At 39.4% G+C, this 14664-nt stretch overlaps 1 protein-coding gene and 1 long non-coding RNA gene across 2 annotated transcripts in view; both read left to right on the plus strand.

Annotated features, from left to right (window-relative positions):
- The window catches only part of LOC131495868 (ankyrin repeat domain-containing protein 26-like), a 253686-nt gene that overhangs the window by 223503 nt on the left and 15519 nt on the right, over positions 1 to 14664 (plus strand). The gene's annotated exons all lie outside the window — the stretch shown is intronic.
- Positions 2903 to 6236, plus strand: LOC131495971 (uncharacterized). The gene is made up of 4 exons (XR_009254226.1): positions 2903 to 3038; positions 3378 to 3471; positions 5749 to 5801; positions 6148 to 6236. It is a non-coding gene; the product is annotated as an uncharacterized LOC131495971 (long non-coding RNA).

Below are 14664 nucleotides of genomic sequence, written 5' to 3' on the forward strand. Positions count from 1 at the left end.
CAGTGCTAGGCATTGTCCTGCTGTGTCCTAAAGAAATCATTAAGGTCTCAAAAACTAAAATTTGTAAGGATATCCAAAACTGATGAAGCTTATTAAAGAATAATGGGGGATTTTCTCTACATCTCTATAGAAAGGAATTAGGGTTATGGCATGAAATTACCTGCCACTTTAAGGTCTCTGTGAATCAAACACTGAAGATTGCATTTGGCCAACTCAGTCCATAGGTCTGACTTCTCTAGAAGGTCCTTATCTCCTGAATCCCCAAACCAGGGGCTACCTGGGTGAAGATATTTGATGCACACAATTTTGAGGTGAAGAATCTGGATTGGGAAGAAGAGGTAGCTCTAGCCAACTTAACCTTCCTAATAATATTGTCAAGTATGCGTCTGAAAGGAACTTCAGAAGACTTCCGTAAGTTGAAATCTCTATGGACGAAGAAATTACTCAAAAGGAAACAAAGGCAAACCAGTGATCATCCCGCCCTTGTGATAAATGTCGTGTTATAAAAAAAAAGCGAGACAAAGTGTGCTCGTCAGCATCCTAAGGGTAAAGGTGTCCCGTAAGACTCAATAAGAAAGACACACTCAAAGTAACACCAAAAAGAGTCCAAATAAAATGTACACGGTTAGCCTTCTACAAAGGTACTCCATGTCAAGTAATGATTTTTGAGCGGACGGTTGAGGATGTTGTCTATGAGCACCTAGACGGAAGAGCAAAAAGTACACATGGCCTAGGTAAAGGCGCAAAGCTGGAAATGTGAATTAGAGAATCTGGTTTTGAAGCCTTAAGAGCAATTCAAAACACAGATAGCAAGGGGCAAGGATTTAATGTCAGGGGTTGCCGTCCTTCAGAAATAAGGTGGGGATAGAAGCGCAGAGGGATGGCATGATCATTTTTCTCAGCTGCTGCTGAGAAGTGAAGCAGAATAAAGACTTTAACAATTTTTTTTTAAAAAAAGGTCCTTTATGACCCTCAAATTTTCTTAGTGGAATGATTGGATTGAAAGTTAGATTTTAGTGTAAAAGAAGGAAATAAGTGAAGAAAACTTGAATCTGTAGATGAGATGATTCATTAAAGAATGTTCGAGTCCACTGCAAGGGGAGAAGCAGCGTGATAGATGGAGAAAGATTCCAACTTAAGCAAATGGTTAATAGAAAAGGAGAAATTGAAATCTTTCTTCCTTATACAGCTGGTGCTGGGATTTACAGATGTGTAGCACTTTACCAGATGCAAAGCTCTGGGGCCAGCTTTTCTGATATGCTATCACCACAAAGCCTTAATCTCTTCACCAGAGTACCTGCTAAAGCAGCCTAACGTAAACAGTATGGGCATGAAATGATTGAGGAACTTTGGTTTAGCAAGACTCCATTATTTCCATATCAGTGGCTTTCCCTTGCCTCTGATGGTCATGTAAAGCATCTACTACTCAGTCTAGGCGGTGCTATTTGTACTTCGTGAGCATTGTCCACTGAGGGTATAGAGAGGATGTTAGTTGAAAGTATTATAAGAGGAAAAAAAAGTACTGTTTGCTAGTGGCATTGGCGAAAGTTGTGTGAAGTACTGAGGAGAGATTCTGGGCCTCATCCTCCCCATTTGCTGCCACTTGCGGTGATATGAAGAAGAATAACTTCAGTATAATTTGTCTAGGGGACCACTTGTATTGGCATGCCACCTGCCTAAACTATCTCATTGTATTGGAACGCAAAATACAGCGACAGTAATCATGCTAAATGCATACACTTAGAGCTGACTATGTGCCACGTACCCTTCTAAGTTGTTCATGTATTATTTCCCAAATTTATATTACCAAGATCCCAGTTAGGTAGATACTATTATTATTTATTTTGAGATCACTTTTTTAAGGTTCCTTATTTTGAGAGAGAGAGAGAGAGAGAGAGAGAGAGAGAGACAGATTGTGGGGAGGGGAAGGTAGGGAGAGTGAGAAAGAGGGAGAGAGACAGAGAGAGAGAGAGAGAGAGACAGAATTCCAAGCAGGCTCCTTGCTGTCCACGTAGAGCCCGATGTGGGGCTTAATCACATGACCCTGAGATCATGTCCTGAGCAGAAATCAAAAGCAACACGCTGAACCGACTGAGCCACTCAGGTGCCCCAGTAGGTGCTGTCATTACCTTCATTTTACAGATGCAAAGACTGAGACATGGAAATATTAGGGAGTGTGCTCAAGGTCATAGAGCTCATATCCAGCAGAATTGGGAATTCAGACCCAGGCTTTCTGGCTCCTACTAGGATACTGCTTGTCAAACTCTTCCCTGAAATATCTCGTTGTCACTGAAAATAGCATATTCAGTTTCATAATCACGAGAATAGAAATGTCATTCACCTATGTGAATATTTAAAATCATAGTTGATGCAGTGCTTGTAATGTGAGAACAGAAATGTTTACCATAAGGTAATTTCCTATATTTCCTCCACTTGACCAGTAGATACATTTGTATATTTATCTGATCATATATAATTTATAAACATTAACAACGTTATGTTTTTGTAAGAGAGTAAGTTTGGTAAACTATTCTGGAAGAGTATTGAAACATTTTCGGCTTTGTAGGCCACAGTCTCTGTTGTAGCAGCTCCACTCTGCTGTTATGACCTAAAAGTAGCCATCAATCAGCGTGTAGGGGCGAGTGTGGCTGGGTCCAATAAGATTTCAGTTACATGGGCACTTGGGTGACTTTGTTGGTTGAGCGTCCTGACTCTTAATTTCTGCTTAGGTCATGATCCCAAACTCCACATCATGAGACCGGTCATGAGACCGAGACCCACATCAGGCTTCACCCTGAGCTTGGAGCCTGCTTACGAGTTTCTCTGTCTCTCCCTATGACTCCCTTCCCCATTTGGGCGTTCTCTCTCTCTCTCTCTCTGTGCCCCACTAAGTAAAAAAAAAAAAATAACATTTGGTTACAAAAACAGGTGATGGTGTTTTACTAGATTGTCAGTAGTTAAAATTATTTTTTTTCTTTATTCTAGTTGCAAGAAGCAAAGGATCGAGAGGCAAAGGACATAAGATATGCGGAGAAGACGTAAGATCATATGCAAAGTATAATTTAAACCTCACAGAAAATACCTTATTTATACAGCAGATAAGCAGTGTAGTACGAGAAATATACTTGTTATGCCAGTATATTATTGTTAAGCTGGATACAAATTCCAGCTTTGAGCTATTTTGAAATGCAATATTGGGGATATTATATCTCTATTTTGCACCTTATCCACAAAACACGAGAAAAATGGCACAATTGCCAAATCTTCCTCTTGATACAATTTAAAGAATTTCTGTAATCCCCTCATTTGTTCAGATATTATATGGTATTGTTTTACACTTATGTGTGAGAATAATTATCTTAAGATCTGCATTTTAGGCTAGAAGTGCAAAATGCCAGACAGGAAGAAACCATCAAACAACAAGCCGCCCAAATTCAAAACCTTCAGAGCAACTTGTTAAAGACAAGTTTGGTAAGTCGGTCTCTTAATGTCTGTCCTACTGAAAAGGAATCCGTATTTCACTAGGAGTAGTACATAAGAATGTTTTGGATCACATGGAAAGGCTCACTGATCCAAATATTTGGTTGATATTGTTGCTATTTGCTACTAGCGATGGAATTTTTCTATAGAGATGAAATTGATTGAACTCATAATGATGTTTATAGTGAGATTTTCATAAAAACATTGTGAGAGTCTAAAAAAGCAACATTTTATATATACCACAGTGAGCGTTTGGTTTAGTCCACCTTTTGGCTACTGTTAATAATGCTGCTGTGAACGTTGGCATACAAATGTGTGAGAGTCCCTGCTAATATTGTTCAGCGTGTTTCAAACTTCCGCACAATCTGAGTGATCATGTCATCTTGAATTCTGACTTTCTCTTGTAGTCTCAACCCTTCAGTGAGAGTTTGAGAACGGGTTATTTTAATGATGATTTGTTGTAATTTGTAATTACAAGTTTGCAATTTATTCTCTTCATCAAGAATGACTAGCAGGTCTTTATGCAAACGTCCTTCTCAAAGGAATGGACTTCTCTCTTTGTTGGATTTTGTAAAGGAAAAGAAATGCCAGTGAAAAAGGAGAAATGGCTGCTCTGTCAGGGTCTTACCTAGTAACATAGTGCTCCTACCATTGCAAGTTCAGAAGCTCATTTTCTTTTTCCACTCACTTGAGTTAATCAGCCTTTCAGAGATTTCACAATTCAATCTCAGAAAAGACTAATGTGCCACTCAGGATTCTCATTTATTGATATGTAGTGAAACCCCAACTGTTTTCCAAGAAGAACACTTAATGTCCTCGCACTCTCACCCTCCTTTGTAGGATTCTCATTGTAAATCCTAAGTGGGAGCAATGAGGTAGATACACTGACCAACTCGTTTCTGTCAGTCACAAAAGCTATATAATATACATGCAAGTTTCATTAGACAGCTATACCCGTCAGGGGAATTAGAACATTCTGTTGACTGGTCCTTTTTGTGGCTGAAGAGACATTGAAAATTATTTTCTTTTCTAGACATCTTATAAATGAGTCACATAGTAACAGGGAACTTTTCATGCGAGTAACATGACTCTCTGTTGACCAGTCTTCTATGAATGAGAGTCCTAGGCATTGTCCTGCTACTGTGTCCTGAAGAAATCATTAGGGTCTCAAAAACTAAAATTTGTAAGGATATCTGAAACTGACGAAGCTTATTAAAGAATAACGAGGGATTTTCTGTAGATTCCCATAGAAAAGAATTAAGGTTATGGCATGAAATTGTCTGCCACTTTAAGGTGTTCCCTGTGAAACAAAAACTTAGATAGCTTTCAGCCAACTCAGTCCATAGCTCTGACTTCTCTAGAAGGTCCTTATCATCTCCTGAATCCCCATACCAGGGGATACCTGGGTGAAGACATTTGATGCACACAATTTTGAGGTGAAGAATCTGGATTGGGAAGAAGAGGTAGCTCTAGCCAACTTAACCTTCCTAACAATATTGTCAAGTATGCGTCTGAAAGGAACTTCAGAAGACTTCCATATGTTGAAATCTCTATGTACTAAGAAATTACTCAAAAGGAAACAAAGACAAACAAGTGATCATCCAGCCCTTGTGATAAATGTCGTGTTATAAAGAAAAGCAAGACAAAGTATGCTGGTCAGCATCCTAAGGGTAAGGGTGCCCCCTAAGACTCAAAAAGAAAGACACACTCAAAGTAACACTGAAAAGACGTCAAATAAAATGTACACGATTAGCTGTCTACAAAGGTACTCCATGTCAAGTAATGATTTTTGAGTGTGCGGTTGAGGATGTTGTCTATGAGCATCTAGATGGAAGAGCAAAAAGTACACATGGCCTAGGTAAAGGGGCCAAAGCTGGAAATGTGAATTAGAGAATCTGGTTTTGAAGCCTTAAGAGCAATTCAAAACACAGATAGCAAGGGGCAAGGACTTAATGTCAGAAGTTGCCGTGCTTTAGAATTACGGTGACCACTCAGGTCATGATCCTAAACCCCACATCATGAGAGCGGTCATGAGACCGAGCCCCACATCAGGCTTCACCCTGAGCTTGGAGCCTGCCTACGATTTTCTCTGTCTCTACCTCTGCCTCTATTCCCCACTTGTGCGTGTTCTCTCTCTCTCTCTCTCTCTCTCTCTCTCTCTCTCTCTCTCTTTCTAAAGTAAAAAAAAAAACATTTAGTTACAGAAACAGGTGATGGTGGTCTACTAGATTGTCAGTAGTTAAAATTATATTTTCTTCCTTATTTTAGTTGCAAGAAGCAAAGGATCAACATGCAGAGGCCATAAGATATGCCGAGAAGACGTAAGATCATATGGAAAAGTATAATTTAATCCTCAAAGAAAATAGCTTGATTTTTATAAAGCAGATAAGGAATGTAGTATGATAAATGTATTAGTTATGCCAGTATATCCTTGTTAAACTGGATACTAATTCCAGCTTTGAGTTATTTGGAAATGCAGAATTGTGGCACATTTTATCTCAATTTTGCACCTTATCCACAAAAGACAACGAGAAAATGGCTCAATTGCCAAATCTTCCTCTTGATACAATTTTAAGAATTTCTGTAATCCCCTCATTTGTTCAGAAATTGTATGCTATATTTGTAAATTTATGTATGATAATAATTACCTTAAGATCTGCATTTTAGGCTAGAAGTGCAACATGCCAGGCCAGAAGCAACCATCAATCAGCAAGCGGCCCAAATTCACAATCTTCCGAGAAACTTATTAAGGACAAGTTTAGTAAGTCAGTCTCTTGATGTCTGTCCTACTGAAAAGGAATCCTTATTTCAATAGGTGTAGTACATAAGAATGTTTTGGATCATATGGAAAATCTCACTGATCAAAATATTAGGTTGATATTGTTCCTGCTGGCTACTAGCAATGGAATTTTTCTATAGAGATAAAGTTGATTGAACTCATAAAGTAATGATGTTTATAGTGAGATTTTCATAAAAACATTGTGAGAGTCTAAAAAAGCAACATTATATATATACTACAGTGAGCGTTTGGTTTAGTCCACCTTTTGGCTACTGTTAATAATGCTGCTGTGAACGTTGGCATACAAATGTGTGAGAGTCCCTGCTAATATTTTTCAGCGTGTTTCAAACTTCCGCACAATTTGAGTGATCATGTCATCTTGAATTCTGACTTTCTCTTGTAGTCTCAACCCTTCAGTGAGAGTTTGAGAACGGGTTATTTTAATGATGATTTGTTGTAATTTGTAATTACAAGTTTGCAATTTATTCTCTTCATCAAGAATGACTAGCAGGTCTTTATGCAAACGTCCTTCTCAAAGGAATGGACTTTTCTCTTTGTTGGATTTTGTAAAGGAAAAGAAATGGCAGTGAAAAAGGAGAAATGGCTGCTCTGTCAAGGTCTTACCTAGTAACATAGTGCTCCTACCATTGCAAGTTCAGAAGCTCATTTTCTTTTTCCACTCACTTGAGTTAATCAGCCTTTCAGAGATTTCACAATTCAATCTCAGAAAAGACTAATGTGCCACTCAGGATTCTCATTTATTGATATGTAGTGAAACCCCAACTGTTTTCCAAGAAGAACACTTAATGTCCTCGCACTCTCACCCTCCTTTGTAGGATTCTCATTGTAAATCCTAAGTGGGAGCAATGAGGTAGATACACTGACCAACTCGTTTCTGTCAGTCACAAAAGCTATATAATATACATGCAAGTTTCATTAGACAGCTATACCCGTCAGGGGAATTAGAACATTCTGTTGACTGGTCCTTTTTGTGGCTGAAGAGACATTGAAAATTATTTTCTTTTCAGATGTCTTATAAATGAGTCACATAGTAACAGGGAACTTTTCATGCGAGTAACATGACTCTCTGTTGATCAGTCTTCTATGAATGAGAGTGCTAGGCGTTGTCCTGCTACTGTGTCCTAAAGAAATCTTTAAGGTCTCAAAAACTAAAATTTGTAAGGATATCCAAAACTGATGAAGCTTATTAAACAATAACGAGGGATTTTCTGTGTATCCCTATAGAAAGGAATTAAGGTTATGGCATGAAATTATCTGCCATTTTAAGGTCTTCCCTGTGAAACAAAAACTTAGATAGCTTTCAGACAACTCAGTCCATAGCTCTGACTTCTCTAGAAGGTCCTTATCTCCTAAATCCCCAACCAGAGGCTTCCTGGGTTGAGAAAAGTTTTGGTGGGGTGGGGGGTGTTACTCTTTTTGTTGTATCTTTAGTTTTATTTTTTTTTAATTTGCATCCCAATTAGTTAGCATTTAGTGAAGCAATGATTTCAGGAGTAGATTCCTTAATGCCCCTTGCCCATTTAGGACATCCCCTCTCCCACAACCCCTCCAGCAACCCTCAGTTTTTTCTCCATATTTATGAGTCTCCTGTGTTTGTCCTCCTCCCTGTTTTTGTATTATTTTTGTTTCCCTTTCCTTTTGTTCATCTGTTTTGTCTCTTAAAGTCCTCATACGAGTGCAGTCATATGATTTTTGTCTTTCTCCGACTAATTTCACTTAGCATAATACGCTACAGTTCCATCCACGTAGTTGCAAATGGCAAGATTCCTTTTTTTTTTTTTGATTGCTGAGTAATACTTCATGGAATATATATATATATATATATATATATATATATATATCACATCTTCTTTTTTTATTTTTTAACGTTTTACTCATTTTTGAGACAGGGGAGACAGAGCGTGAACAGGGGAGGGTCAGAGAGAGGGAGACACAGAATCTGAAACAGGCTCAAGACTCCCAGCTGTCAGCACAGAGCTCGATGCGGGGCTCGAACCCTCGAACCGTGAGATCATGACCTGAGCCCAAGTCAGAAGCTTAACTGACTGAGCCACCCAGGAACCCCAAACATCTCCCTTTTAACGTGATTATTGTTCATTTCTGTATCGTCTTTAAAGAACTAATCCATTCTGTTGCCCGTTTTTATATTGGATTGTCTTTTCATTATTGGAAGAGTTATTTAAATGTCCTACATGCAAATCCCTTAGCAGATATGGGATTTTCAGGTATTTTCTCCTATTTAGTCACTTGCCTTTTCACTTTCTTGATGGTGATATTTGAAGCATAGTTTTTAATTTTGGTGAAGTAAACTTAATCTGCTTTTGTCTTTTGGTGTCATGTGTAAGAAATCATTGTCAAATCCAGTCACAAACATACACACATAAGCTTTTTTCTAAGAGTTTTATCATTTTAGCTCTTAGATTTTAAGTTAATTTTGTATATATGCTATGGGGTAGAGGTCTCATTTTATTGCTTTGCATGTGGATATCCATTTGTCCCAGTACCGTTTGTTACAAAGACTAGTTTTATTCCATTTAATTTTCTGTCACCCTTGTGGAAAATCAGTTCACTATAATGTGAGAGTTTATGTTTAGATTCTCAATGTTAATACATTGATCTATATGTCTGTCCTTATGCCAGTACCATAACAAATTTTATGAAAACGTTTTCTGTGTTATCTTGCAAATTACCAGTCACTTATGTAATAATAAAAAGTCAATGTAGTAGAACTGAACTTTGCTCCTATAGAGATTTTTGTTTCTTGAAGGACCCTTTCGCCAGCCTTTGCCTTGCTGACCCCATGACTCGATGTGAAGTCAGGCTCAAAAAGATAAAATGCTCTTTCTTTAGTGTGTTCAGACTTCTATTTATTTATTTATTTATTTATTTATTTATTTATTTATTTTATATTTATATTTATATATTTTTTAGAGCGGGCACAAGCAGGATGAGGGGGTGTGTAGGGAAAGAAAGAGAGAGAGAGAGAGGGAGAGAGACAGAGAGAGAGAGAGAGAGAGAGAGAGAGACGAGAGAATTTTTAGCAGGCTTCACACTTAGTGTGGAGGCTGACAGGGGTCTTGATCCCATGACCCTGGGATCATGACCTGAGAGGTTGAGGCTCAACTGACTGAGCCACCCAGGTTCCCCGCCTGTGCAAACTTTTAGTGTCTCAGTCAGTGCTGCCCACTTTCATTTCCATCAAATCTTGGCCATAGGATCTCTTGACTCAGTCTACCGTTTACTTCATTATACTTTATTATCTCATTATAATGCATAGACTCATCCATAGTTTTCACCATCTAGGAAGGAAAAGATTAACTCTAGGCTATTCCTCTTTCCTGTTAAGCAATCTTGCTAACCCAGCATCTTGCAATTCACAATGAGATCCTCTTCTGACCTGGTTCTTGTGTGTAACACTGGTGTTAATCCTGTTCTTGGCACAGATCCTACATTCTTGGAAAACACAGTAGCCTGTTTCCCCTTCTTTCAATTGAATAGAAAGATATGCTTAGCTATATGTTTTAGCTCAGCGTATAATTAATGGAATAAACATTATATCATTCAAATAATACAGCTGTACAAATTGCGGTAGTATTAAGTTGATTTATCAGAGACAAATACTAGATTGGTAGTTTGAATGACAACAAACTTTTGAAGCCATCTTGTATGATATGGAGAAGCATTGTGGGACAACACATAGATGGAGTGATCTTACCTCCCCACACAAAGAAGGTTGGAGTAAGGTAAAGGAGAATGTGGAGTTAATTTAAGTAGTGCTAAAGGACAGTACATTTGTTTTGCTACTGAAAAGATGAAAAATGATTCCATGACATTCTCTTTATTTCCTCACTGAGGAAAGGAGAATGAAGATTGAGTATTCAATGGATTAAAAAATACTCAAAGCTGCCGATTTCCTTTAATTGAAATCAGACCAAAGGCCCAATTTTGGTTATCAAATTGACTCTTTCTAGTTTTTCAACTATTGTGCTTCAAATCGTATGTCTCTGTGCTTCTACCTTAACTTGAGGGGACATTCTAAAGAGGCATTCCTGCATACTTGTAAGAATTGTTGGAGTTGAAGGGAATCTTAGAAAAAGATCTTAGAGACAGGAAGAAGGCAGAGGAGTAGGAGGACTCTAGGCTTGCCTCATCCCACGAATACAACTAGATAACAATCAGCTCACCCTAAATACCCCAGAAATCGACCTGAAGACTGACAGAACAAACTCCACAACAAAAGGGAGAGAAGAGGCCACATCAAAGAAGGTCCTTGATGCAGAAATGTCATCTAGAAGAGAAACAGATCCTGGCTGCTGCAGAGGGGAGGGAGTCGAGGTTGTGGGTAAGGGTGAGAGAGAGAAACGAACAGGGGAATGCACAAAGAGAACATTTCCCCATAGCCACTGGCTTGGAAAATGAGGGGCTGCATTTCGTGAGTTCTTGCAATCAGTAGTGCGTAAAGTCTGGAGTTTTAAAGGGCATCCGGTTTAGCTGGTTTAGTGCCCTGAGGTACTGCACTGCTCTTGGGCAGAGGGCAGGCAAACAACGTGGGAGCATATAGCATGGGTACAGTGGTCTGAAGAGTGCCTGGGGCACACAGTGGGGAGATTATTTGCTCTTCTCAGAGCACGTCCCTCAGAGGCAAAGTTCAGAGAGACCTGTCTGTAGGAACAAAGCCGCTGGCTGGCACCATCTCCTTCTCCTGCCCCTCACCACAAACATAAAGCCACCTGTAAGAAGCAGTGCATTGCTAACACAGGTTACCTAACTTGCTTACACCAAACGCCACCCCCTTGCACTCTGGTGGAACTACCTTTCTCAATCACTCTTGCTTGAGTCCCAGCACAGCAGACCCCTCCCCCAGAAGACCAGGACAAATGCCTGCCCACACCACATCTCCCAACCAGAGAGTTTCCCTTGGCCTCAGTTCCAGGAGAGGTGGTGACAGGTCTCATTTCATAAGCAGACCAGAGCACACCTAGTTAAAACCCGCTTCATTCAGGCCAGGGATGAAACACTCACAAGACCAGGCAAGGAGAGCCTCTGCAGATGACTGGCTTGAAGGATAGCATAGCCAGAACACAACAGCAGAACGCATGCAGCACACACTGGTGACACTCCCTGAAGTGCTAGACCCTGGGCATTACATGACATCTTTTTCCTAAGTCCATTACTTTCGGGAGCAGGTGACATAACTGGCTTCTCTAACACACAGAAGCTGGCAGATACTTAGACAAAATGAAAAGACAGAGGCATTTATCCCAAATGAAAGGACAGGATAAGGCCATGGCCAGAGACCTAAATGGGACAGATGTAAATAACACACCTAATGGAGAATTTAAAACCATGATCATAAGGATGTTCACTGGACTTGAGGAAAGAATGGAAGACATCCAAGAGACCCTTACCACAGACATAAAATATGAGTTGAAGAATCAGAGATGAACAGGGAAGTAAAAATGAACAGCAACCTGGAAGAAGCAGAGGAACAAATTAATGACCTAGAAGACAAAGTAATGGAACGTAGTGAAGCTGAAGAAACAAAGACGAATTATCCAATGCAAGAATAGACTTAAGGCACTCGGTGACTCCGTCAAATGTAAAAACATTCATATGACAGGAGTCCCAGAAGAAGAAGACAGAGAGAAGGGGACAGATAATTGATTTGAGGACACAATAACTGAAAAAATCCATAATGTGGAGAAGAAAACAGACATCCAGATCCAGGAGGCACAAAGAACTTCCATCAAAGTCAATACCCAAGACATGTAATTAAATTTGCAAAATATACTGCTATCTTTTTTTTTTTAGTGTTTTCTTTTTTGTTTTTTTTTTTTATTTCCATGACAGAACGCAGACACAAGCAGGGGAGGGGCAGAGAGAGAGAGACAGAGAGAGAGAGAATCCCAAGCACTCTCTGTGCTGTCAGTGCAGAGCCCACTGGAGGGCTTAAACCCACGAACTGCGAGGTCACGACTTAAGCTAAGATCAAGTCATGCTTCACCGACTGAGCCACGCAGGCGCCCCACTGCTACAAATCTTAAAAGCAGCAAAACAAGTCATTCACTTCCAAGGGAAAACCCACACGGCTAGCGGGAGATTTTTCAACAGAAACTTTGCAAGGCAGAAGGAAATGGCATGATATATTCAAAGTGCTGAATGAGAAGAATCTGCAGCCAAATATACTCTATCCAGTAAGATATCATTCATAATAGAAGGAGAGATAAAGAATTTCTCAGACAAACAAAAATGGAAGGAGTTTGTGACCACTAAATCAGCCTGTAAGAAATATTATCGGGGACTCTGAGTGGAAAGGAGAGATCAAAAGTGACAGTATAAAGGCAGGAAATGTAAAAGCAGTAAAAAATGTATATTTCTGTAAAAAAAATCGTCAAGGAATGCCCCAAAAAAGGATATACAATATAATAGCTTATCAAAACATGGGGAGGAGAAAAAAAATGAGCTCTAACTTAAGTGACCATCAACTTAATATAGACTGCTACACGCAGAAGAGGTGATATACAAATTAGTGCTTATCATATACCAAAACCCACTAATAACCATGCAAAGAATAAAGAGAAAGAAATCCAAATATATCATTAAAGCAAAGTAGAAAGACATCAAAGAGGGAAAAACAATAAAGGATTTGAGAAACTCTCCAGAAACAACCACAAAACAAGTAGTAAAATGACAACAAATACATACCTGTCAATAATTATTTTGTATATTAATGGAATAAACACTCCAAACAAAAGACCTAGGGTGACAGGATGGATTAACAAACAAGACCCATCTCTATGCTGCCTATAAAAACCTCATTTTAGACATAAAGTCACCTGCACATTGAAAGTGAGGGGATGCTTGCACTGTTGGTGGTAATGCAAACTGGTGCAGCCGCTCTGGAAAACAGTGCGTAGGTTCCTCAAAACAATTGAAAATCGAACTACCCTACGACCCCTCAATAACAATACTGGGAATTTATGCAAAGGATACAGGAGTGCTGATTCGTAGGGGCACATGTACTCCAGTGTCTATAGCAGTGCTTTCAACAATAGCCAAATTGTGCAAAGAGCCTAAATGCCCATCAACTGATGAATGGATACAGAGATGTGGTTTATATATACACTGAAATACTCCCTGGCAAGGAGAAAGAGTGAAATCGTGCTATCTCTTGCAATGTGGATGGAACTAGAAGGTTTTATGCTACGTGAAATAAGTCACAGAAAGACAGATATCATATGTTTTTGCTCCTATGTGGAACTTGAGAAACGTAACAGAAGACCGTGGGGGAAGGGAAGGGGAAAAATAGTTACAAACAGAGAAGGAGATGGGCAAAATAGGAGACTCTCAAATGCAGAGAACAAATAGAGGGTTGATGGGGGGCGGTGGCTAAGAAGGGAAAGTGGGTGGTGGGCATTGAGAAGGGCACTTGTTGGGATGAGCCCTGGGTGTTGTCTATAAGTGATGAACCACGGGAATCTATTCCCAAAACCAAGAGCACACTATACACACTGTATGTTAGCCAAGTTGACAATAAATTCTATTAAAAAAAAATGAAAGCGAGGGGATGGAGAAAAATTTATCACGTTAAAAGAAAAAATAGCGATACTTTTGTTAGACAAAAGAGTCCTTAAAACAAAGACTGTGGGGCACCTGGGTGTCTCAGTCATTTGAGCGACCGACTAGGTCTTGCCTCAGGTCATGATCTTCTGGCTGGTGGCTTTGAGCCCCATGTTGGGCTCCAGGCTGACAGCATGGAGGCTGCTTGAAATTTTCTCTCCCCCGTTCTATGTCCCTCCCCAACTCTGTCTCTCTCAAAATAAATAAAACAAAAACAAAGACTGTAGCAAGAGCCAAAGAATGCTACTGTATCATAATAAAGGGTACAATCCAATAGGAAGATCTAACAATTGTAAATATTTATGCACCCACCATGAGAGCACTCAAGTACATAAAACAATAACCAACATAAAGGAACTAATTGATAATAAGACAGTAATAGGGTACTTTAACACCCCATTTACATCAACAGATCTTAACAAAAAAATCACCAAAAAATACATCTTAACAGAAAATCACCAAAGAAACAATGGCTTTGAGCCATACAGAGAAAGACAGATATCATATGTGTTCACTCTTATGTGGATCCTGAGAAAATTAACAGGAATCCATTGGGGAGGGGAAGGAAAAAAAAAAGAGGTTAGAGTGGAAGAGAGCCAAAGCATAAGACACGCTTTAAAACTGAGAACAAACTGAGGGCTGATGGGGGGTGGGAAGGAGTGGAGGATGGGTGATGGGTATTCAGGAGGGCACCTGTTGAGATGAGCACTGGGTGTTCTATGGAAACCAATTTGACAATAAATTTAATATATTTAATTAAAAAA

The sequence above is a fragment of the Neofelis nebulosa genome, chromosome 15 (genome assembly GCF_028018385.1).
Source record: "Neofelis nebulosa isolate mNeoNeb1 chromosome 15, mNeoNeb1.pri, whole genome shotgun sequence".
NCBI classification, from domain to species: Eukaryota; Metazoa; Chordata; class Mammalia; order Carnivora; family Felidae; genus Neofelis; species Neofelis nebulosa.